General features: G+C 35.7%; 1 long non-coding RNA gene across 1 annotated transcript in view; it reads left to right on the top strand.

The window, feature by feature from the left end:
* The window catches only part of LOC131908050 (uncharacterized), a 136,770-nt gene that overhangs the window by 28,848 nt on the left and 81,843 nt on the right, over window positions 1-26,079 (top strand). The gene's annotated exons all lie outside the window — the stretch shown is intronic.

Below are 26,079 nucleotides of genomic sequence, written 5' to 3'. Positions count from 1 at the left end.
AACAACGGAAAATAAAATTACCTTGCTCTGACCACTTGAAATATAAAACACAAAGCAAGAAAACAAAATGCAACAACAATAATGTTCAAACATTCCTTAAGCTTCGACTAATGCAATAATACAGGATTTTAGTTATATTAGTTCTACAAACCAGTGACAATACTTGAGAGATAGCTTGACCGTCCAAGAAGAATGGGAGTTATGTATTTTTTGCTGCTATGGCATAGTTTCATCTAGGGCAATGGCGATCCCTACCAGTATCCTGTTATCCTGGAAGGAGCCATTTAAAACTTCACCTGTACCAAGAAAACCATTTGGGCTTATTTGTGTTGTGTTAGTGCAATTCGGTATCTGGAATCCAGCTTGTTCCTACACTATTAATATTCAGAAACAATATTTAATGTATGAATGCCACAGGATTAAGAATACATAATGGTCTTCCAATTACATTATTTTTTAAGTCAAGTTTAAGTTCGATCATTGAGCAAAATTTCAAAATACTTCCACATTAGTAATACGTTAGTGGTGACACCCCCCCCACCTCTGTCTTTCTGGCTTCTCTTTTCTTTTTTTGTAGTAATGAGAATTAAATATTAGACCTCATGAATACCAGGCAAACACTCTACCACAGAGCTGTGTTCCCACTCCTTTATATTGACAGTGATCCTTCCTCTTAAATGCAATATGTATGGTAATCAAAAGAAACTCAACATGACACAGGTTATAGAATATACCAGACACATCCCTTGCTGATGAGTAGAGGCATAGACTAGCTCTATAGATAGACTATGTAAAATGAAAGTTGTCATCTCAGGTCTGAGGTACATGAAAATAATGAACTATGGTTTGTCGCAGCGACAACTGCTGTTCCGTGAACAACTGTAAAAAACTGTAAAAAACATCAACTGTAAAAAACATCTAAGCTGTTGAGATAGATGCCTGATGGGTAATTTGTTTTTTTTTTTTTTTTTGGTGACTTACCCTAAACATGGTTGTAAGGGAGAAGTGTATTTTTTTCTATATTAAACTCCTAACATTTTCTACTTGTTTGTGCTGTATTGCCAAATATTCTATCTAATTATCTGGAATATCTTTTTGTAGCAATTTCTTATGAACATAAACTGCATCTTTTGAAATATCTGTATTGATTTTTTTCAATGTATTGGCTTTAAGGAGATGAAATATGATAACAACACGACTGTAGCTCTTTGTGCACAGATTATTTTAATCCCTTTGAGGCAATTCAAGAATCATTGTTTGAACTAGATACTAAGTTAGACTCTTTGTATTATCAAGATTTGATGAATGGCTCTGAATGTACAGTGGGCTTCTGACCTATTCAGAGAATTCATGTAACCCAGAGATATTTTATGGTCCCAGTACAATCAGTATGGTTTTCTCTTGAGATGATCCATTCTGGAAATAGAGTTTGGACTTTGACTTTGGTTACCTACCATTTTTCATACATAAAAATGCCTTTGAATACAGTTATATTTTCAATAAAAACATATGTATGTATTATAAATAGTATGATCAAGATATTATAATTACAGTTTATAAATTAAATGAATGTTTATTATATGCCAAAATGAGCTGGGCAGACAGCAATAAATAGATAAAAATGTGATTTCTGGAGCTCACATTTAATTTGAGAGAAATAAACATGAAGATACATAAAAATAAATAAATGAAAAGATAATATATTTATGATATCTCTTTGAAAACTATCAAAAAGTCTTTCCTAATCAAAAGGAAAATTATTACCAACTGATTTTCAAGTTGTCTTGGGATTGTTAAAAACAATTAAAGGAACTCTTGTAACATGAATGGGGTGGAACTACTGTGGAGTTACTTCCCTAGTGTGAAGAACTATAAAATTCTGCTAAATATATTGAGATAGAGAAAAAAACAACAACTGCAAGAAAAAAACCGCAGTTAGTATTATTTCTTTAGGGGGTAGATGAAGAGATAGAAGGACCATCTGGGAGTAAAATCTCTGTAAAGGGACATTCATCAGCAGAACAGAAGGACTTTAGCTATGCAGTCTGCTTGTCATGTCTGTGGAAAAGCATCATTTAAAAACTTACACAGCTTTTCTACTTTGTGGACCATTTTTACATGAGAAAAATAGATATTTAGTGTCTTTAAGATATTACTGTGCTCCATGTCTTATATTCATCCACACTATGAACTTGCTTGATTTGAAAGCAACAGATCAAGCCTAGGAAAGGGAAGATGCAACATGTGTAAAAGATTTCACCATAGTGCAATCCCTCTGCTTGCCCATATTGCACATGCTGAAGGACACCTACCTCTTCTCACACCCCACACACTGACAACTTGCCTTCTCTCCCCTCATGTCCCACACCATATGGCTCGACCACTGATTGCAGATCTGTTCAATACATTCCCACTCATCTTCTGAAGTAAAAATGGCTTGTCTTGGTCAGGCTTTACACAGTGTATTTTGGTGTTAAGACTAACCTTGAAAATTAATGTGGACATGAATCAATTAAGCAAAGAAATAAAAAAGGGAGCAATGTGTAGAATGTGTTGTAAGAGAAGCTTTTAGAGTTTCCATCTAAGGCAAAATGAAAGAAGAACATATATTTTGTGTATATTTCTGCTAAGAAGACTTCTATGATGATTGATGTAGAGATTTGATCTATTACAATTGAAGAAGAGAAATTCAATTTTAATAAATGGGCATAAAATCTGAAAAAACTACACTAAAGGAAATGTAGAGATAGTAGCAAGCAAATCAAGGTGTCACTGCAATTTAATGTTAACACAATATGCATTATGAGGCAACCAGATGCCAATGTGCATACATGAGAATTGAATAAACAAAAATGCAATGCAAGCTGGGTATACCAAACACTTCTGTGACAAATTAAGGAATCCCATTCTTTGTAGATAGGCACTAATGATGATTATGATCACAATTAAAACTATATGGCAACTCATGATCTCTTTGTCAATAAGGTACCTTAAATAATACTAAAATATTTCTGACATTTCTGTTATAACATAAAATACAATTTCGTTCCCCTCAAATTGTACATTTTCCAACTCAGGAAGACATTATTATGTCTGCAAAATCTGTGTTTTCAAATACCGTTCACACAATCTCATGAATTTCTTGGGTGATAAGTTTGGGTTTGGCTTTTCTGACAGTGTGTAGCTTGTCTTTCAGGCTCTGAATTATAGCATGAAGTTTCCCCTAATTTCTGGGTCTTTTATAAAATATGAAATGAACTGATTTGAGACAGGAGGAAACGATGTGGAATTTCTCCCCAGTATTTGAAGTTCAAACATCAAATTAAATTCTCTGTTGCTCGTTTTCCAAGTATTATTTACAAGTCAATCCTTCCGAAGGAGATATTGATGGACAGAAAATGAACTATGGGAAATACAGGTATTAACTCATAAAGCAAGTATCAGGTTACTAAGATAACATGGATTTCTTCAGTTGTTGGTTGGAATCAATGGGATACTGATCTGCAGAATCTATATCAAATTGTTTATTCTTAGTCTCCAGATCTTCTCATGAATATTCTCCAGATGGTTTAAAGAACTTTTGTGCATCTTCTAGCTCCATTGTGCCTTCTTTACTTGGGTATATTAGGTTCCATTTTATTTCATAAAGATGTATGATGTAGCATCCTGAAGTCCCTGGTCTATAGCTACAGATTTCTTAAGGTTTTCTGAGTTCCTACTCACATCAGTTCCTCTTACATCTCCTAAATTAGTGCCCAACCATATTAGATTTTTGAAGTGTTAGAATATGAATGAATTGATACCAGATCTAAGAACTGTTAGTTGTATATTTCTATATGAATTCATGTTAGTTGCTAAGTCATTTCTATCTGACCCAGGCTTTAGCAATCTTAAAAAAAAAAATACTGACCTCAGACAGAAACTAGATTCTTAAGGTCAGCTACAATAGACTTATAATGAGAAGAACAAAACTTGTATAAAGGTTAACAGACTGTAAAAATTAGAGAGGGTTAAAATTTTCCACTCAATTTCCTTTTACGTGGAAAATTCTAATAGTGCATTCTTATGAAAATGGAGATCATGAAATGTTTGAATGTTTTCTCGTTGTGTTTTAAGTCACCTATAAAATGAACAATTTAATTTATATGAAAATGTTGTCAAAGTTGCTACTATATTTTTAAATTATCATGAGAAAATTATGCATGCCAACTAGAACTATAGAACTTTGAATACTGTTAGCATGTGAATACACATAAGAAAGTAGAATTTGGCCTGGAAAAGATAGAGACTCGAAGTGAGAAGAAATCATGAAGACATGTTTACTTCTGAAAAGAAATTTTTTATTTTCAGATGTCTGAATCTATAAACTGCTCTTTGGTTGCAGCAGACAGAGTATCCAATAAAAGGTTAAATTATAATGGATTTAATGAGCATTATGCACTGACTATTGAGATAGCACAGATTTAGTAAGGTGTTCATTTATTTAGTAAATTAATTAGCATAGTGTGTTCACAAAGTTATGTTTCATTACATTATTATTAGCATTATTATTTTTATTATTTGTCGATTTTGTAGCATACATGCTTTAAAAATTTTTACTTGTAATTAATGAATGGATATAATATTTTAGCTCCAATCCCCTCTATTCTCTACCTTCCAGTTCCTCTACTATCCCTCATCCTACTTTTTCCTCCCACCTTTATATGTCTCCCAGCCATTTTGAGTTAATTCATGCAACTGTCCTGTCATCCATGGAAAATACTGTCTCACTATAGACATCTACTGCCTCTGGATCTTATATTCTTCCAGCATTCACTTCAAGATTATCTCTGAAGATGGGGGAGAGGGAATGTGATATAGATCCTATTTAGAACTGAGGAATCTATACTCTCTTATTCTCTGCACATTGATCATTTTTTTTTGTCTTTGTATTAACTGTTGTCTACTGAAAAATAAAGCTTATCTGATGAGGGTTGAGAAATGCACTGATCTACTGGTATAAATACAATAACTTAGGAAGTATAGGCATTAAGACCAACAACTGACAAATGGCACCTCACGAAATTCAAAAGCTTCTTCACAGGAAAGAACATTATCAGAATGAAAAGGCAGCATGTGGAATGGGAAAAATTCTTCATCGGCATACCATATGCCTTAGATGTAGCGACTGTGTTATAAATGGATTAATTGGGAGCTGAGCATACCATTCCTACTTTTTCTTTGCCTTTTGACCAGTTGTTGTGTTCTTTAATGGTGCCAATCTGCTGCAACAGAATCATCTTTGAAGAGGGATTGGAACTACATTCATCTGATGGTATACAGACATGTTTTTAGAAAGCCACTGGAAATTGTATACTGCTTTATCAAAGTATCAGTAATAGATTCTCCTGTAGGTTTGTTCCGTGGACTCATCATCCATGGGTAGTGGGTTTTCAACACCAGTCATAACTTTTCTCCTATTGACTGGGACTTAAGTGCGATTGGGTGGTTGTTAATACCACATCCCTTCCTTCCATGGCTAAGATAAAGAACTTTTAGAGATATCTTGCCTTGCTTGTCATTGTTGTGGTTCTTGGTGTCACATCTGGATAGCACTATAGATTCCTTTTCCTTTTGGCAAACTGTGTAAAACTTTCTGACACTCTAAGAGCTTTTCCTCAGGGAGGAGGTTCCCAGATCAAACCAGCTCAATTCCTCCAAGTCCTGTGTCAGAAGTAAGAGGTGTCTTCAGCAACAGGGACTTACCTTTAATTCTGATAATCAACCGAATGCAGCATCAATAGACTATTGTTTTAGGAGCTGCTTAGACTCCCTTTACCAATGACTCAAAGAAATATTCCCTTATTTGATACTAGAGTTTGCTAGATAGACTAGGATTTCTGGTGAGTATTATCACTCCCTTGTGAAATTACTAATTTTAAATTACACACACACACATACACACACACACACACACACACACACTCACAAAACATATGTACATACACTTACGTATATTAAATCTATTTTAGACAAACAATATGATTTCTTACGGCCTTTTCAAACAAGATTAATGTTTTTTAAGAGATAATAACATATATAATTGATAAAAATGGTCAAAACCAAGGAGTAGATTTGGGTTAAATACTAGATATTTAAAAAGAGATGGTATTCATAATTTTATTGCTTATCCTTAGAGTGTGCTTGTTTGGAGTTGCAATATTTGTATAGCACATGAAAATTTACTGGTAGCATAGATTAGAAAAAACATCTCCAACTCAAGCCCTGAAAATTGAACCTGTGTCCATATAAACTCTGGAAGGGTATTCATTTTCACACCCTATCTACAATCCTAACTTTGGATAAAATCCATTTACTCCCTGTTATTGTATTCTTGTTATGGGAAGAAACATGTAATAGGTAATCCTTCAGATTAACTGTTTGATTATGAAATGTGTGCTCTTGAACCTTATTTCTTTTAAATGCATCAATTTCTTGTTAGTTTTATTCCCACATGTTATTATTGCACCATGCAGATGCCATTAACTGTTTAACTACTAACTTGATGATAAGCATTTGAGTATTTTGCAGTTTAGGGTTATTAGAACTAAAGTCATGCATATGCATATACAGGTCTTCGTGTCAATTTAAGTTTTTAACATTAAAGGATAATGTATATGAATATATATACTTGCTAGGTTACACTGTATGAGCATATTTACACATTTGTGAAAGAGTCAGTTTTCTAAATCATTGATATATTTTATATCCATCGTTACTGGTTGAAATATAGCATCACCACATCCATACAGACTTTATAGTGACAGAACCTGTCTAAAAGTAGTCATTCAAGTAATCGTGTAATTTATTTTTATTTTAAATCTGTGTGCATTTCTCTAGATTTGAATTTGGTTGAATAGTTTTGCTTGGCCTTGAGCACCATTATGCATCCTCTTTGCTGTCATGTCTGTCATGTCTTTTATCCTGTAGATTTTAAAGTTTTTTGTCTATCACTGACACAAGTCTTTCATCTTAAAAACATTTGATTTGCAAATATTTTCTCCTGGTGTGTTGCATTATTTTTCATCCTCTTGATAAATAAATAAATAAGTAAATAAATAATTGTTTTTATTTTAATAATAATACATAATAATACATAATAATACATATTAATTAAAATATTCATATATAATTAATTTGTTTATACTTTATTGTTTATGAGATTTATACCCACTATTTTAGCATTATCCATTTTAATATATGAATTAACCTTATTTATTTTATTAACATTTGCTAATTTGTTTATTTTTAATTAGCATGAAAAGGGGCAGATTTTGTTATGGTATTTTCCTACATATGTGTTTTGTTCATCTTCCCCCTCTGTTCTTCTCTACCCCACCCCCCACATCAACCTTGTATGTTTCCCTCAGTCTTCTTCATGTTTTATGCTGTTCACTACCCATTCCTCAAAAGTTCTGGTTTCCTCTCAGGAATCTCTTTTTACATTCAAGACCTATACCTATAGGTGTGAGTGTGTGTGTGTGTGTGTGTGTGTGTGTGTGTGTGTGTGAGAGAGAGAGAGAGAGAGAGAGAGTCAGAGATAGAGAGACAGAGAGAGAATATTTGGAATCCACAGTTAATAGATAATTTAATATTTATCTTTATTAATCTGGGTTTCTTAACCTAACAGAGTAATTTCCAGATTCATTAGTTTTCTTAAAACTTTCACAACTGGCCGGGCGGTGGTGGCGCACGCCTTTAATCCCAGCACTCGGGAGGCAGAGCCAGGCGGATCTCTGTGAGTTCGAGGCCAGCCTGGACTAACAAGTGAGTTCCAGGAAAAGTGCAAAGCTCCACAGGGAAACCCTGTCTCAAAAAACCAAAAAAAAAATAAATAAAATAAAATAAATAAAACTTTCATAACTGAATAAAATTTCATTATATACATTTACTATTTCTTCTTTATGCACTCATCTGTTAATGGACATATAGACAGATTCTATTTCCTTGATGTTGTTAATAGACTAGTATTAAACATGGACACATAAGTATCTCGATGGCAGAATACGCATTTTTTTAGGTATATGTTCATATGTGATATAGCTGAGTCATGTTATGGGAGTTCTATTTTTAATTTTCTTGAGAAACTTTCATCCTACTTTTCCTGATGGCCATCCCAATTTATTCTTTCCTCAGCAGGGAATCTTTCTTCACATTGCCCAATAGTTGTTATCACTTGTTTTCTTGACGACAGGTAGCTATTCTGTGTGAAGTGGAATTGACTCACAGGATCATTTGAATTTGTATTTCCTCTGTGAATAAGAATTTTGAATACTTTAAAAATACTTCTTGTGAATTTTTGGTTTTTTTTTCTTTTGACAACTGTCATTTAAGTGCATTAATCCATTTTGTTGGCAGGGATTTTTTTTGGGGGGGTGCTTGATTTTTGCATTTTCTTTGTATTTCTTGGATATTGGCCTCAGATGTATCTGGAAAATACTACTCTGACTCTGTAGGCTATATGTTCACTGTGCTGATAGATTGTGATTGCTTGTTTTGCTGTATAAAATATTTTAATTTCATCTAATACCATTTGTTAATTCTTGAGATGATTGTAGCTTGAGAGTTTTCTCTCCAGGTTCCGCCAATCCCCGGCAGTTCCTTAGCCCACTTATAAAATAAACATACAGATGCTTATATTATTTAAACTGCTTGGCCATTAGCTCAGGCCTATCATTGTCTAGCTCTTACTCTTATATTCAGCCCATTTCTATTAATCTATACTTTGCCACATGGCTTGTGGCTTACTGGTACCTTACATCTTCTTTGTCCTGGCGCTGGCTCCAGCAGTCTCCCCGTCTGCCTTCCTGTTGCCTCAGTTCTCCTCTCTGTTAGTCCCGCCTATACTTCCTGCCTGGCTACTGGCCAATCAGTATTTTATTTATTAACCAATCAGAGCAACATATTTGCCATACAGAACATTCCACAGCAAATTATTTCTTGTCCTATTGGAGCATTAATCAGAAAGTTACTGCCATTGCCATACATTGAAGTGTATTCTCCAAACATTTTATTCTCATTTATTTTGTGTGTATGTGTATGTGCCTGAGTATGTCTATGTGCACACTATAGTATGCAGGTACTGTAGAAACTGGAAGATCCCTTGGACTCAGATTTATAGGGAATTGTGAACCACCCAATGTGGATTGTGGGAACTGAACCCAGGTCCTCTTTAGGATCAGCAAATGAATTAACCATTGAGACATCTCTTTACTCCTAGCATTTCAGGCATTAAATTAAGCTCTTAGATACATTATGGATTGATATTTGCACAGGATAAGGGATATGGGTAGAATTTCATTCATTAGCAGATATACTCATTTTTTTCAGAAATGTTTCCAATTTATTTCTCAGTAGATTTGGTTTTAGAATATAAAAATAGTTAATGATTTTTGCATGTTGATTTTGTAACCCTGCTATTTTTTGAAAATAATTATCAGTTATGAAATCTTCCTAATGGAAATCGAGGCATTTATTAAGTACAGAATTTTATTATCTGCAAATAAATATAATTTTATTTCTTCACTTTTTATTTGTATCCTTTTTATATTTTTCCTTGTATTGATCTAGTTAAGAGTTAGCATTACATTAAATAAGACTGAAGAGAGTGAGAATCCTCATTTCATTCCAAATTTTAGAGAAAAATGCTCTCTATTTTTAGCATTTAATATAATATTGGCTATATATTTATTATATATACTCTTTTTACACTGAAGGATGTTCTATGTATTTCTCCTTCATTCAGGACTTTTTTTCTTTTTTTTTTTTTATTAAGAGATTTTATATTCACTTTACAGTCCAACCACAGATTCCCCTGTCCTCCCTCCTCCCACCCCTCAGCCTTCTCCCTCAACCCACCCCCCATTCTCACCTCCTGCAAGGCAGGGTCTCCCCTGGGGAGTCAGCAGAGCCTGGTACATTCAGTTGAGGCAGGTCCAAGCCACTCCTCCCTGCACCAAGGCTGCACAAAGTGTCTCACCATAGGCACTAGGCTCCAAAAAGCCAGCTCATGCACTAGGGACAGGTCCCAATCCCATTTCCTGGGGGCCCCCTAAACAGGTAAAGCAAAACAACTGTCTTGCTTATCTAGAGGGCCTAGTCCAGTACCATGGGCTCCTTGGCTATGTACTCACTCATAAGTGAATACTAGATGTAAAGCAAAGGATAACCAGACTTCAACCCACAGCTCCAAGGATGCTAACTAAATAAGGAGCACCCTAGAAAGGACATATGGATCACCCAACAATGGAGAAACAGGTGAGCAAACTGGGGGTGGGGGTGGGGTAATGGAGGGCAAGGGGTGGGGCATGAGAGCTTAGGGGAACGGGAGGTTCAAGCTGGATCAGGAACAGAGTGGGAGAACAAGGAAAGAGATACCATGATAAATGAAAGCTCCTTGGAATAGGGATCAGAGTGCTAGGGAGGTTCTCAGGAATCCACAAGGATGGCTCCACCATAAACTACTGGCAATGGTCAAGAGGGTACCTGAGCTGGCCTACTCTGATGATCAGATGGCTGAATACCCTAACTGTTACCATAGAACCCTCATCCAGTGACTGATGGAAGTGGATTCAGAGATCCATGGCTGGGTCCTAGGCGGAGCTCCACGAGTCCAATCCATGTGAGAGAGAAGGGATTCTATGAGCGAGAGATATCGAGACCATGACTGAAAAAAGGACAGAGACAACTAGCCCAACTAGTGGAAACACATGAACTGTGGATCATTCATGATTTTTTATCATGAAGGCACAATCAAATTTGGCCAAATACCGTTTTTTGCATTTATTGAAATGCAGAAATCACATGATTTCTATCTTAGGTTTATTATGTAATGCATTACATTTAATAACTTGTGTTATATCCATCTAACACAAAATCCTCAGAGTAGTAAGAGTAATAGTGTATGATCTTCATAATATATTTTTAAATTTGGGCTGCAAGTATATTGCTAAAAATTTTTTCATCTATATTCATCACGGAAATTGTTCAATTGTCTTCTGTGTTTCTTTCCTGTTTTGTTATGACTTTTTCTAGTCTTGATAGCAGGGTAATACTTTATTGAAAGTATGAGCTTAGTGACATTCTTTGTATTGTTAGAACAATTTGATAAGTTGCTGATATTAGATATTTAGAAATTTTATAGAACACAGGATAGGATTCTTTTGGTTCTAGACTTTTCTTTGTGGACACACCTTTAGAATACTACTTCATTCTCATTGCTTACTATTGGTCTGAATGAATGCATTTTCTTAGGTTCTATGAGTTTAGAAGTTTACCACCTTTTGGGAGTATAGGCATTAAAATATTCTCTTGGTGTTTGGGAGGGATTTCTAAATTTGATTAGATTCTATTGTAATAACACTCTTTTCATCTTTAATTTTAATAATTTTGATCTCTTTTGAGATATTTTTGTTCATGCAGGAGGTTGCCAATCTTGTCAATCTTCTCCCAAAAAAAAAACTTCTTTGTTTTTATTCTTTGTATGCACCATTCTTTTACACTCCATTTCATAGATTTTTGCCTTAATCTTTATTGTTTCTCCCCATCTACTGGGTTAGGTTTTGGATTTGGCCTATTAATGTTTTTTCTTGAGACTTGCATTGCATCTTTAGGGAATGCAAGAAGTCCTTGGATTTCCTTAAGGTGAGGGTTTGTAACTATAAACATTCCTCTTAGTACTGCATTTGTCATATCACAGAGGTTTTGATATGTTGTGACTTAATGATCACCCAATTCAAGACACTTTTTTTTGTTTCTTCTCTGGTTTCATAAGTAATCCACATTCATTCAAAAGAGCATTGTTTAGTCACCAAGCATTTCTGGACTTCCTGAAGTTAATCTTGAGAATCTATTCTTTAGTTTTATTCGACTATGGTCTTATATGATGCAGGGGATTACTCCAAGTTTTTAATATTTGCTTTTGTGGCCTATGTTGTGATACATATTATTGAAGTTTCCATGGACTTCTAGAAAGGCTAAATGTTCCCAATCTGTTGGGTGGAATGTCCCGTAAATATCTGTTAAGTTGGCATACGGTGTAATGTAACTGTGAGATTTTCTTGTTTTTCTTTCTTTCTTTTTTTAAAGACCTAGATATGTGGGAATAAGATGCTAACATCTCCACTATTTTGTCTCAGCACCTATATGATCTTTGATATTATTTAGCATTTACTTTATAAAATTGAGAACCTCAGGGTTAGTAGCCTAAATATTTATTTTTTAAGTTATTCTTGATTAATTGTGTTTTTTATTGATATGTGATAGTCCTCTTTATCTTGTCTAACTAGTTTTGGTTTGTTGTCTACTGTGTTGATAATAATAATTGTAATAGTAGCTTACAACTTATACTTATTTGGAAGGTTAATTTCCATGCCTTGATTTCTAGCTTTTATTTGCTAGCTGCATATGTTTCCTAACAACCTTTTTTTATTTTTATGTTTAGTGCAGTCAACTAGTTCACATCTTCTAATTGGTGAATTGAGCTCATTTCTATTTATGGTTAGCATTGAGAAGGGTCTGGCATTTCCAATGATTTGATTAGATGATGTCCTACTGATAGTAGTTAGTCTTCGTCTTCTTCTGGATATATTGGGGCTTTTCTCTTTGCTTAGATGGACATAACTGATTCCTGCTCTGTTTTTTTATTCATCTGTTTCATAAAATGCATCTTTTTCTGTATCCTCATGGATGAGACGTTTTAAAGTATTCCTTTAAGTATGTTCTGCAGTGATGGTTTTAGAGTCATGAATAGCTTTAAATTATTCTTGTCTTGTACCAGTCTTACTTCTCATCAATTTAAATAGGTAACTTCTAGGTGTATATCAATCTTAGTTGAGAGTTATTTACTTTCATAACTTGAGATAACATATTTTGTGCTTTTTTACATTTAGGGATGCAATTCATAGCCCTGACATTTTTTTCTGACAGGAATGTTTTCTATGAGCACCTGGTTTTTTCCTTACAGCTTCTAAACTGATTAGAATGATTATTTTTTTATGTGCTTGAGTATTTTGCCTTCATATATGTTTGTACATCACGTGCATGCCTGGTGCCTGTGGATGCTAGAAGAGGGCATCATATCTGCTGGAACTGAAGTTACACACAGTTGAGATTTCCCTTGTAAATGCTGGGAATCAACCCAGGTCTTCTGGAAGAGTACTCTCAACCATAGGGCCATTTCTCATGGCCCTCCTGTACAACTTGCAACAGTGTTTCTTAGCTTTTTTTTTAAAAAAAATTGATATCTTAGCTAAGAGTGAATGTTTTAGAGGTTCTAAATGGCTCTTATATTTGTATATCCATTTCTTCCTATAAATTTAGGAACTTTTATGGGATAATTTCATTGAACAAATTGTCTATGCCTTTTCACTTTCTTTTGGCTCCTTTTACTATCTCCATATATTCTTAGGTTTGCTCTCTCGAATGGACTCCAGACTTCTTAGTTATTTGTCAAAGTTATTCCTCCCTTTATGTGTATCTAAATTAATTGTGTCATCTTTGTCCTTCATCTCTGACATTTGTTCTGCTTGCTCCTGTCTGTTGATGATGCTATTTGTCACACTGTTTTATTTCATTGATTGATTTTTTTTTTCATTTCCAGAATATGTTTTGTGTTTTCTCATTGTTTTTATTTCTTGCCACATTTTTTTTCTAAATAAAAAAAAAAAACAATTTCCATGTCACTAAGCATTTCTACTGCTTTGGTGACTTTCATTAGAGTCTCTGAACTGATTCCCCTACTTTGTTCACTTACTTTAGTTCCCTGAGTGAGCACTGACCTTTGTTAAGCATAGGACTCTGACTTCTTTCCCTGAAATTTCAGCTATCTCCGTGTCTTTGGTTTCTGTTGCTGGGGTGCTGCGAGTTTACAGATGTGTTGGGTTGGGTTGTAGTCTTTATTGTGTTTTGTGAATCTGGCAGGGTGTAAGCACCTTCCAGTTTTAATGTTTCCCCCCCACCCCCACATTCTTCTTCTTTCATTTGTTTTGTTTTGTTCATCTTTCTGTAGGGTGGTCCTTAACAGGAATTGTGTTTCCTGCTACTATGTGGGGTTGAGGTGGCAGAAGTTCCCCCAAATGACTTATCAACAATTCCAGCATTAATTTTTAGTAGGAGATCCTTATGCCTTTTACTTGTATCCCTTACAGGTTCAAAGCCACTGGAGTTGTGTTAGTGCAAATATAGTTCATAGATGATTTTTGAGCTAATAGTATCAATATTTCAATATAGAAACAAAGTGGGAGTGATGAAAGAGGGAAAGAGAGTGTGAGGTATAAGTGAGAAGGAATATATAGGGCTTGGAGGTATAGAGGCAGGAGACTGTCATGGAAGTGTAAATAAGAAGACCTCTGCAGGCGCAGAAAGTAAGGGACCATCTGGGAGTCTTTTCTGGTGAGTTAGAGTTTAAAACACAGATGCTTAATAAATATAGTAAATATTATAAATAATAATTTAAAAGTAAGAAAAATATTAGCTTGAAAAATTATAAAAGGGAAAATGTGTGGTAACATGAAGCAGAAGATATGTGCCTGTTTGTTCTTCCTCACTGGAAATGTTTGGTGGCTTCCTCCCCTTGGACTGACATATGTATCTGTTTCCATGGTGAGTCAGTGTGTCCTTCTGATGAGAAGGTTATCTGTGAGTATAAACCACTTTGTTTTCAGAATTTTCACGACAGAATCCATTCTCCTCTCCACAGCAAGTTGCAGTTTTGCCCTAGTGAGTCAAGGATCAAACTTTCACAAACATTATTTTCTGCAATTTGAGCTCAGAAGGGCTGTGGAAGGCTCTCCCTCCTGAGATTCTCTCTTGCTGGCTGAGTACTATACAGGGTTACCCAGCATACTTCAAGTGACAACATGAAGATTCCCCTTGGCAATGATGGAGGAAAGTCTTTCCTTTTAGCTGGATGTTTTAGGTTCAGGTTCAATTCCCCTGGCTACACATTCTGTACTTCTGCTACACACTCTCAAAGTCAAGAAAGCTTTACTTATAAAGTGTGTGTGTGTGTGTGGGGGGGCTTTACCTCAAAATCTAAAGTTACAGTTATTTTTTAAGTGAAACTGCATTTTGATGAAAGGAAATTTGGACATTTATTTCTTAGGGAAAATGAGATTATAACACAAACATCTGAAAAAGAAACAACCAACATGTTTATCCAAGGATTCAGCAGAACAGCCAGAGCCACTTATGGCTAGCTATACTCCTCTGGACAGCAAGGGGTTAGTGTAATTGAGGATGAAGAAGATGATGAAAATATCCACAGTTGTGAGACTGTCATTAGTATTTCCCTGATGTTCCTCAAATAGAAATGGACCAGTGCTATGGACCAATTAACCCCCACACTACACATGGTCCTGCTAGGCAAAGTGGTCAGACATCCTTCACACCACACTGGTTATGAAGGCCTTCCATGATGAACTGTGAGATTGAAAACCCTAAGTGCTTCCTTCCACACTTCAGTCAGCTCTGGAGCTACAGCTCTCTAGACTCCTGCACTAATAGCCTGGGTTTCCACCACAGAATCTAAGACCTTTTGTTTTGGCCAGCTGAGCTGCTTCCTAGGAGATCTCTGACAAAAGATTTCTATGGACTTACAGAGTCTGTGGCTAAAAGGCTCCTAGAACAAACTTTCCTCAAGTATCTGAGTGTGGTCAAACTTCAGGTACACATTCCATAAAGTGCTCAGAGAGTGGTGACCTCCTGTTGTACAATAGTGTCATGATTTGGAATGCTCATCATCAAGACCATGACCAGAGGGATACAATCGCTTCTTTATTATTACCTGTGTTAGTTTGCCTCTTGAAATTCTTTTGTGATATGTTATGCAACAGTATAACCTTTTACTATTCCATCAATAGGCATGGTTTGTATGATATACGGTCTTTCTAGTTCAGAAAATAAAATTCAAATTATAGGAAAAAAAATTTTTTTGACTTTTTGAGACAGGGTTTCTCTGTGTAGCTTTGTGCCTTTCCTGGAACTCATTCTGTAGCCCAGGCTGGCCTTGAACTCACAGAGATGTGCCTGCCTCTGCCTCCTGAGTGCTGGGATTAACGGCGTGTGTCACTACTGCCTGGCAAATTATAGAAAAAGTTAAAAAGTGTGCACTTCCAATGCATGGCTGTGTATGTGACCTGTTTTGATTCAACTCAGGTCCTCATGCTTATACAACAAGCAATCTACGGACAGAACCATCTCCCCATACCCTCTTCCTACTTTAAATACTATTTGTACTGATTCTTCTTCTGCAAAGAATATATTATCTCACTCCATAAGCCATTCACACTTTACTTTCATATTATATTCTGTTTGTTTGCATAAGTTAGGTTACACATGCTCTATTACTCCTAGTTAATAACAATAACTTTATAACAATAGTCTTCAGAACAATGTTTTGCATACCATGCTCTGTTCAGTCTGATATAGTTTATTTAATCACAATCTGTGTTCTTAAATGAGTTTCTTATATAGCTATATGTATGTGCGCGTGTGTGTGTGTGTGTGTGTGTGTGTGTGTGTGTGTGTGTGCATGCACGTAGGTGAGCACATCTGTGTTTTGTGTGTATACATATACAATCTACTTAGTACATTTAATGTTGATTAAATGTACAAATGTTTATAATTGAATAGTTAGAATTGGATGACTTATCAGGGGTCTCTTCCCTGGAGAAGACTGAGTCTCCCTCTCAGTAACCATTGTCTGTATCTCCTCATTTAAGGGAGAACCTTATGAATTTCCCCCAGCCATTTTGATAAGTCAACTGGTGTTCCCATCATGTAGTCTTATTAGGCAATCATTGTGTAGTGATTTCATGGGTGCAGCTTCCTTGTCATGTCTGGAAATATCCATCTCACAGTAGCTGCCGTAATCTTCTTACAATATTTCTGACAGACTTCTGTAGTATTTCCTGGTCCTTGGATGTAAGGTTTGTATAATCAGCGAGTTAATATTTCACTTATCTAACCATTTGGAGAAAAGGATGAATACAAATAGGAGTCCCTTATATAATATGGATTTAAATCATCCAAGGAAATGACTTCAGAAGAATGAGTGTTTAATGTAACAGCTACATTAAAAGATTTCCATGTTCTAACCTAGATGATACTAGTTATGCAAGATTCTGATTTCCTCTTTTTCCATACGATTGCTTAATCACTATCATCCTATTTAGAAAGATTTTAATTTCTATTTCTTTAATTTTTTTCTTGTCATTACTGTTTTGAAGTGTTGGGGATAAACCTAGCTTCTCAAATACTTCAAGTGTGTGCTGTACAACTGAACCTCATCCTTCACAGAGTATAAGTCGTCCCTGTCCAAGCATAACTAAAGCAGTTAGAAAGGACATGTTTGGAGTCAGGTTCCAGCAGCCTATTCTTGGCTTTGCTTTGGTAAGATAACTACCTTTAAAGACATATAATGTTTTGTTTTTCTAACCAACAAAGAATGAAAAAAATAATGAACTAAATAAAGCACTGTAAACGTCCTTTAGGAGCCATGAAGAAAATCATCTAGGCCATCCATTCCTACACTAAGTTTCTACAAATATCTGGCCAACCAAAAAGTAGGTCCAATAACATAATGGCCATTCAGTGAAGTGTTACTGTGCCAAATTGTTTCAACAAAATGAAGAAGGAAACTTCTATTTCCCCATGTGTGAGTAGTGACCTCATTTACTTTTAATAGTATATTAGGTGATCATTTAATTGATGTGTTTTCTAGATTTTAGTACTTTCAGTGATAGTCATTGGCAATAGATGTCAGTTTGGACTAGAAGGTTTAAACAGATGGCTCATACACCAATGTATTAAAAAATATAGTGCAACTCACACAGAGTAGAAAGGGGACATGAATGAAAAAACACATGCTGTTTTAGTGCAGTGACAATTTTGTATTGTATGGAAGAAAGGCATTTTATAAAATTGCATTTGCAAATGCTGTATCATAGAGCAAAGAGCTCTAAAACCAATCATATTTATTTACCAAGAGGACTGAATGTATGTGTTTTGTCCTTCAAAAATGTTCTCTCATGGTAGCTACTGAATGAGCATGTCATACAACAGAAATGTTAAACCTTGCAAAATCAGTTATTGTAATGTACAATACATGTTCTTACAACCATATGAAGCCAGAGCTACACATAAACTAAAGATCAGAGTCTAAGCTCCTAATTTTATCATAAAGAAATTTAAACCCTGTTTAGTTGTATGTCCAACATCAACTATCAGGTAGTAATAAACATAAATCTAGATGGTAAGTTTTTCTGCTGCAAGTTTAATTATTTTTTAATTACTAAATAGACCCCCCTTATATCTATCTGAAAACTGAAATTGCTTGCAGGAGTTAACTTGTTTAAAGATACAGCAGGCATGGCAGCTATTCTATTGGGTTGTGCACCAGCACAGTTCATATACTTAGAAGATGTTTATTTAGGTTGGATTATGAGACCCATTTTATAAGAAATGTGTACTAATTATAATAAATTAGATAACTCAGAAAGGACTTTCATTCCATATTCTGCTAGAAAAGGAGGCATGAAATGAGGTTGATGTGTATAGTTTTTCTTTTTGTTTTTGTTTTTTTTTTCATTATTGTTTTGTTTTTGACAGAGTAGATAAAATTAGGAATTTGTAATTTTTGCCTCCCAGTTTTTCTAATTTATTAACTTTTACTTTATTTACTTTTATTTTAGTGTATGTGCGTGTGTGTGTGTGTGTGTGTGTGTGTGTGTGTGTGTGTGTGTGTGTATGCATGAGTGATTATGGGGAAACAGCACCTGTGGACATGAGAGGACAAATTTCAGGAATCAGTTCTCTCTTCCAAATGTGTGTTGAGGTTCTGGGACTTGAATTAGGAACATCGGGCTTATGGGCACTATGCTATATTGTTGTTCTACCCAGCAAATATTAATACTATTGAAACATTCACATCAGATAGGACATACTTTAAACTTAGAGATAAAAGAAATTCATAGCTGATTATTCAATATTTACTATGATTTCAGGAATAACTCACTTTAAGAAAGTACAGCAAGGACATCACACATTCATTTTTCAATGCTGAGTGTGAAACGTTTCTAGGTATTCTGGCAGATCTATGTATTACTAAAATATCGCAGTATTCCAAGAAGGATTCACTAGGGAAGGTTAGCACAACTCATAGTAAATATTCTCTTTCTTGTGTCCAAAAAGTCCATATGTCATTAAGTATTTACATGTAAACTGTTCTTCCTATTACCATATGTCTTAGATGGCTTCTCTGCCTCTGTTAGGTAGGTTTATCATAAACTAGATTGCCAGCATTATGGTGGTTATCCATTCACATAAGCAAGTATCAGTCATCAATGCTCAAGTAAAATTTTTTACCTGGATCTATTTAAGGGATATTTCTCTATGACTAGTAGTTATGTAGATGTTCTGAGAATTGACAGAGCTAGAGATAAGGTTTTCTATTTTTTTTTCTTCTTTTCTTTTCTTTTATTCTTCTTTCATATATTAACATCCCAACTTAAGTTTCACCTCCCTCCACTTCCCATAGACTGTTTTCCCCCACCTTCCCTCTCCCCCAGGTCTAACCCCCTCCTCCCCCCCCAGAAAAGATCAGGTCTTTCAGGGACATCCTCCAAACATGGCATAACAAAGGACAATAAGAAAAGGCACATACCATCACATCAGGGCTGGACTAAGCAACTCAGCATGAGGTTCCTGGGTGTTGATCAAATAAAAGTAAAAAAAAAAAAAAACTTAATATCCAGATAAACAAAACAAAAACAAAAAAAGACAAGGTAATTTGATGAAGGTCTTTTCCCCTTTTAACAAAGCAAGCTAGTTCCTAAGTATGGAGGCTGACAGCAAAATTTTAGTAACTATTGCCCAACTCCAACAGATTTTCATGCTATTTCCTCACTTGCTCTGTTTCATCCCCTGTGTAGAATGGACAATTATAAGAACATTTATTTTATAACACAATTTTAAGAGATAATGTCGTACTACATATAAATGGTTTATAGTACCAAAGTCACTTATTTTAGTGCTTAAGTGTATATCCGTTGATGATGATATAATTCTTTCTTCCTGTTAGATGCTTTTGTAAACATCAGAAGTCTAGAAATAGATGGGACTAATTGTTCTTTAAAATTATTCAAAAATTATAATCTATATAATAATAGAAAATTACCAAAATAATTCACTAATAAAATCAAGAATGTCTACTCATATCCTACAAATTCTGACCAATTCTTATTATTCTGTTAAGTGGTAAGATCTTATTTCCTGTGAGAGGAACTGGTTTAGGATTGATTAGTGATATTTGGGTAGACATCCAAAGGGTTTCATATAAGACAAATCTTAAATGGTCTTAGTAATAAAAAAAAAAAAAACCCAGAGCCAGATATTGGGGTAAAAAGTGAGAGATCAGGGAAGCAGAAAGAAACCAGGCATGTTCTTACTGCAAGAAATCCTCAGCCAAAAGGAGTTACTTCCTGAATACTCATGCCTATAAACCTTTCTGTACCCTGCCTTCTCACTTCCTCTCTCTGCCCAGCTATATCACTTTCCTCTATATGCCCAGCTCTATCACTTCCTGTCTGTCTATACAGACCTCCAGACCACTATGGTTAACTACTGCTGGGATTAAAGGAGTGTGTCACCATGCCCAGCTCTGTCCCCAGTGTGACCTTGAACTCACAGAGATCTGCATGAGACTCTGCCTCCAGAATGCTAGGATTAAGGGCTTGTGCTACCACTGTCTGACCTCTATGTTTACTATAGTGGCTGGCTTTTTCCTCTGATCCTCAGATAAGCTTTATTGGGATGCACAAATAAGATATCACCATAGTTTCAGAAATAGCTTTCATCAACTTAAGAAAAGAGAAACACAAGAAGTTGTGCTGGTTAGATGTTTGCCAGCTTGACACAATCTAGACTTACCTGGGAATCCTAACTGAGATATTGCCTTCATCATATCATAGACAAGTCTGTGAGGCATTTTCTTGATTAGTGATTTGTGTGAGAGGACCCAGTTTACTAAGGGCAATGCCTGCCCTATGCAGGGCGTCCCAGGTGGTATAAGAAGTCAAGCTGGCCAGACGGTGATGGCGCATGCCTTTAATCCCAGCACTCAGGTGGGAGGCAGAGGCAGGCAGATCTCTGTGAGTTCAAGGCCAGCCTGGGCTACAGAGTGAGTTCCAGGAAAGGCGCAAAGCTACACAGAGAAACCCTGTCTCGAACCCTCCCCCCCCAAAAAAAAGAAAAGAAATCAGGCTGAGCAAGTTATGAAGTGTAAGCCAGTAAGCAAATTCCTGTACAATCCCTGCTTCAGTTCCTGACTCCAGATTCCTGCCATGAGTTCCTGACCTGACTTTCTTCATGACGACTGTAAACTGTAAGAGGAAATAAACCCTTACACCTCAAATTACTTTGGTCATGGCCTTTATGACAGCAACAGAAAGTAAAGCAGAAAAGAAGTGTAATTTCTTTAGTGGACATTGCAAAGTCTGGGTGTGATACCTGGTAGCTGTGTCATACATTATGAGACTTGGCCTGTGAATCTCAGCATCATGTCATTCTAACACAATGGACATATAAAAGAACCTGGGCTCTTAAGGAAGTAAGTTCCCTGACAAGTTTATTAGCCTGTATTTCAGTTCCTTATGTACCTTTTAAAACAACCTATTGCCTATTATTAAACTCACCTTGAACAGGGCCTTTTCCTTAGTTTGGTATGAAAGCATGTAAACTGTTATGAATAGTACTGAACATTGACACCAGCTAAAAATGGGTTATATAAAACTGTAACTATTCCAAGAATAATAATTAAAAAGAGGCAATACAGTGATTAATTCCTTCCCACACACATTCAATATTAGTCTCTATGTAAATAGTATTAATTAGACTTGTATGCCCCAGATCCCTATGCTAAACTTGTGCATATCTTATACAATATAAACAAAACACAGCATATAGGCTACCTCAAGCTACCCTTCAAAGGCCACTCAGTCCCTTCTCTTCCTTTAGATACAGTATTTGGCAATACTAAACATTTCTTAGTAACCCCAAGGAGTCATAAACAATTCTTATCCAATGTTATCTGTTTCTTTGCATCAACAGATGTATCTAGTACATATAAATCTTAGTTTCACATTCTAAGCCTTTAACATAATAATCTTTTGGCTCTCTGATGTGATACTCTGGCTCTCACCCTCAAGTGAACAGGATGCGGATTTGAAAACTCCATGCTCCTATCAATGTTCTCAGACCCCAGAAGACAGATAAGATATGATCAATCAAGTTCTTCTGGTGTCCCCCCCGCCAATGTTACATCCAATAGCATCAGTGTCCTTGGGAGGCTTGTCCCAGAATCTCCTTCAGACTACACTATCTAGTGATGTTTCAGTCCTTAGTATAAAACTGTGAAGTTTTACTCATTACGTAAGTCTAGTCTTCTATATATTTTAAATTAGGCCTTTATATATTTTAGTAAATTATCTTTTTAATTACTTGAAACAATTTTTGAATTTAAATGTATTTTGATTATATTTTCCTTCTCCCAAATATTTCCAGATTCTTTCTCCCTCCCTACCCATTCAACTTTAAGTTCTTTCTCAAAAAACTGAAAACAAACAAACAAACAAAAAACCTAAGAAACCCCCCAAAACCAACAAAACCCCTCAAAACTCATAAAACAACAAACAAACAAACAAACAAAGCCAAAACAAAACAACACCAACACCCCCACCAAACTATAACGAAATAGAAGCACACAATAAACTGTGAAGTTCATTATATGTTGGTAAACGTCTCCTGAATGTGAAGTCTACCCTGGAGTGGTTGATTTATCTGGTGTCGCTCCACTGGAGAGACTGATTTTTCCATCTTCCAACAGGTATAAATGACAATTCAGTTGTTAGCCTTTAGTCTAGTGGCTGTTTTCTTTCTAACTTGCTTGCTTGCTTGCTTGCTTGCTTGCTTGCTTGCTTCCTTCCTTTCTTCCTTCTTTCCTTCCTTCCTTTTTAAATATAACAAAGTTAAATATAATGAGATAAAGCAACAACTACCATGCCAAAGTTAGACAAGCCAAGCCAAAAGAAGTAAAGAGCCCAAGAGAAGGCACAAGAATCAGAGATCCACTCATTTATATACTTAAGAATCCCATAAAAACAACTCTAAACTTGAAGACATAATATATATGCTGAGGACCCAATTCAGATCCATGCAGACCCTGTGCATACTGCCTTAGTCTCTGTGAGTTCATAGAACCTTTGCTCTTGTTGACGTAGAATGGTGGTTCTCAACCTTCCTTATCCTCTGACCCTTTAATACAATTCCTCATGTTTCTTCTTTATAAACATAATTTTGCTACTGTTATGAACCATAATGTAAATATCTGATATGAAGGATGGATGTCTGATATATGACCCCCAATGTGGTTTTGACCCATGGATTGAGAACCACTGACTTAGAGGGCCCTGTTTCTTAGTGTACTCCATCCCCTCTGGTTCTTATATTCTTTCTCCCTCCTCTTCTGAGGGGTTCTCTGAGCCCTGAGGGGAGGAATTTGATGGAGACATTCTGTTTAGGGCTGAGTGTTCTAAGGTGTCTTATTCTACATATAATGTCTGGCTGTGGGTCTCTGTATTTTTCCCATCTGCTGCAGGAGAAATTCTCCGATGATGGCTGAACAAGGTACAGGTATTTGCGTATAGCAGAATGTCATTAGGAGTCATTTTATCACTTTGTTTTTTCATTGTTTGTTTTTTTTCCTTTGTGCAGACTGGCATTATTCGGTTTTTATCTAGGTGCCTAGGATATGCAGTCTCTGGTTCTTGGTCGTTCAAGCAGTGTCAGGTATGGGTTCCATCTCATGGGGTAGGCCTTAAGTCAAATCCGTTATTGGTTGCTTACTCCCACAAGTTTTGTACCATGGTTGCCCCAGCAAAGCTTTCAAACATCATGCCATTGTAGATCAAATGGGTCATTGCTGTGTTGGAGACTACATTTCTTTTTTGGTAGCATGCAGAGTGTACCTTCCTATATCAAAAATACTAGAATGTAGGGATGAAGGGTCTATGTCATCACCAACTCAACATATCCATGTTCGATGAGTTGTGTAGATGTTGTCTTCAACAATGGGGCCTTGACAGCAGTTTGTGGAGAGCAATTCATTGTCTTGGTAATAGCCTGAGTTGTTCAAGGATTACCATGGAGCCCCATTTGGTTAGTAATTCATTCTGATGAAAACAAATCCTGGTACAGAAAGTTTCATTTGGTGATAAGAGATAGCCAGTTGGGACTCTGTCTCCTCTGTTATTTGGCCATTTCATTTAGATTGCCTTCAGATATGTATGTGTATATTTTAGGAAATGTCTACTGTAGTAGGCTTCCATATTACCTCTCCAATGCCCCTTAATTTTAGCTCTCTTTTCTCTTATTGTCTCCCACAACCCCTTCCCTCTGTCCAACCCTCAGTTGATCTTCCTGTTCAAACCCCTCATCTATTCATATTTATCTAATTCTATTTCCCTTTCCTAATTATTTTTATCTGCTCCCTTTAGTCCCTCACTCTATAACTAACCTCTGTGGTTCTATGGAATGTAGCTCTGTTAGTATTGACTTAACAACTAATACTCACATTTAAGTGAATACATACCATATTTGTCTTTCTGGAATGCTGATACTTCACTGAAGATAATTTTTTTTCTAGCTTCATCCTTTTGCCTTAAAATTTCACTATGCCATTTTAACAGCTAAGTTATATTTTATTGTATAAATATACCACATTTTCTTTATCCATTCATCTGCTGAGTGACATCTAGAAGTAAATTAAACTTCCATATATTTTAAGTTACTCCTAGTTTGTGATTCCTAATATAATGTAAAAGCTGTGTAAACACTTGTATTGTTGTTTAGTGGACAATGCCCAGGTTTAAAACAAAAGAAAACATAATAAAAACCCATACTTATTAGTAAATTAGTAAAAATGCTAATTTTTTTCAGACATTTTCTGTCCCCAGTTGATCTAGCATGAACACATGGAACCTCTGGATTTGGAGAACTATATGCATATGAGGATCCATAAAGAATCTGTTAGGTTTTCAAGGTAAGATAAGTATTCCTTTATAGATAGATTTGCTGAGCTGTGACTTCTCTACTCTGTGCTCTTGGGGAGAGAAAGCTTATACAATTTGCCCCCTAACTCAGAACAAGTCATTCATTTAATTGTATGCAGATACTCACTTAGCTAATGGCCTAACATTTTAACTTTGAATGTGCTGCTAATTGGCACCCCATTGGATAAGTTTTGAGACAAATGTGATTGAATCTTGAGTTAAAATATTGAGATCTCAAAAACAAATTCCATTATGACATCTCATTTACCATATGGCACCCACATTAGGTATGGAAATTCAACCACAGGACTGACTGGGGATATTCTAAGACATTGAAAAGGTAGGTTTTGGAAAACAAAAGGATATAGAGGAAGCAAATGTAGAAGGGAAAATTCGACACTTACACTATATACTTTTCTTTGGTACAGAGTAAATAAATGATCATTTGATATCATTTGTGTCTTGTGAAAAATAAAAATAATTAAAAAGTATGTTATCTTAGAAACCAGAACTCTCAAGAAATTGATTAACTCCCATATGGTTTAACAACATCATACATTTTGTATCACTGAATCCATAACACTGTGATCTTGACATGTAGTTATAAATTCACAATGTACATCTATTAATGACCCTAGCTTTATCCACAAACCTTGCCTGAGTTCAAATACATATGGGAAAGGAATGTTGGCTCCTATGTCCTAACCAAGACCAAGTCAGCAGGATAAAGGCAGAAGGGAGCCTCCTTTGTTCTTTATGTACTGGTCAGTGGTGGAAGGATAGATAATCAGAAATTGGCCTGAAAGTTTTACCCAGATCTTGGAACTATTGATCATTGCCACAGGGTCATTGACTAGGTGGGACTCTGCTATAGAAACCACCATACAGATCTAAATGACCTGAACAGTAAAGAATACTGTTTAATTCAATTGTA

The sequence above is a fragment of the Peromyscus eremicus genome, chromosome 4, assembly GCF_949786415.1.
Source record: "Peromyscus eremicus chromosome 4, PerEre_H2_v1, whole genome shotgun sequence".
Taxonomy (NCBI): Eukaryota; Metazoa; Chordata; class Mammalia; order Rodentia; family Cricetidae; genus Peromyscus; species Peromyscus eremicus.
The sequence above is the reverse complement of the archived record's forward strand: the minus strand, read 5'-3'. Positions and strand labels throughout refer to the sequence as shown.